Below are 1,247 nucleotides of genomic sequence, written 5' to 3'. Positions count from 1 at the left end.
GACTCAGGAAGAGCAAATGGACTTAGGGAGAATGAATGGACTCAGGGAGAGTGAATGGATGGGAACTTCAGGGCCTGAACATAAAGGGTTCCAGAGTCCATCCCATTCTTGTCTTTAAGTCACCTTTGCTGCCAAGAGAACTGATATTTGTTGACGATGATTTCTTTTACTGATTTCTGGTGTTCACAGTCCCTTGGGCATTGTGAATCACAAAAAATCTAGAATTTTGTGATTTCTAGATGAATATTAACAAAGGAGGAAAAGCCTGAGGGGCTGCAATAATGATGGATTTTTTGGTTTTGTTTTACTTTTGGGCTACACCTGGCAATGTTCAGGGCTTATTTCTGATTTAGTACTCAGGGATCACTCCTGACAAGGCCCAGGGAACCCTGTGTAGTGAGGGGATTGAACCCAAATTGGCTGCATGTGAAGGAAGTGCCTTGCCCATTGTACTATGTCTCTGATCCTGACAGCAATGGATTTTATTTATTTAATTATTTATTTATTTTGCTTTTTGGGTCACACTGGCGATGCACAGGGGTTATTCCTGGCTCATGCACTCAGGAATTACTCCTGGCGGTGCTCCGGGGACCATATGGGATGCTGGGAATCGAACCCGGGTCAGCTGCATGCAAGGCAAATGCCCTACACTCTGTGCTATTGCTCCAGCCCCCGACATCAATGGATTTTAATCAATTCCTCCCACTTACCTTTTGAGTCCGAAGGTCCATGCACCGATGTTCCATTGAACTCAAGTCAACTGCATAAACACTGAGTTTTCCTCAGGGTCAGCCACTGTCAGGTCCATTAGTATGATCTTCAGCTGGTACAGAAAGGGGTGTCCCCACGCTCAACTCATGATTAGGTCAACAACTCACTATATAATCAAGAGTCCCTTTCTGCTGCCAGATTTTTCTACTGACCAAGTGAAAGGACAGAAAGCCAAATCAGTTGATGGAACCCGGGCGTCTGAAGTTCATAGCTCATCACCCACGGAGAGCCAGTGTGGGAGGCCAGGTGGAAATGAAGCATAGAATGAATGCCTTAGAGGGCAGATGAAGAGGGTCAGACTGAGCAAGGGATGTGCCCGGACGCTTGTAAGATTCCTCATCATGCTGATAACACTGGCCAGTAGTGCGGGTTCAAAATTAAAGGTCCTAAAGCCGGACCGAGGGCCAAAGTGACTGTTCTCTGAGGCTTGATCCCAAAAGTCCTCACTTCTGCCTTCAGGTGGGCACGGTTCACCT

At 46.6% G+C, this 1,247-nt stretch overlaps 1 pseudogene; it reads right to left on the bottom strand.

Moving 5' to 3' along the window:
- Nucleotides 1-731, bottom strand: part of LOC129401732 (T-complex protein 1 subunit zeta-like) — a 6,864-nt pseudogene extending 6,133 nt beyond the window's left edge.
- Between the last annotated feature and the right edge of the window lie 516 nt (nucleotides 732-1,247).

The sequence above is a fragment of the Sorex araneus genome, chromosome 2 (assembly GCF_027595985.1).
Source record: "Sorex araneus isolate mSorAra2 chromosome 2, mSorAra2.pri, whole genome shotgun sequence".
NCBI classification, from domain to species: Eukaryota; Metazoa; Chordata; class Mammalia; order Eulipotyphla; family Soricidae; genus Sorex; species Sorex araneus.
The sequence above is the reverse complement of the archived record's forward strand: the minus strand, read 5'-3'. Positions and strand labels throughout refer to the sequence as shown.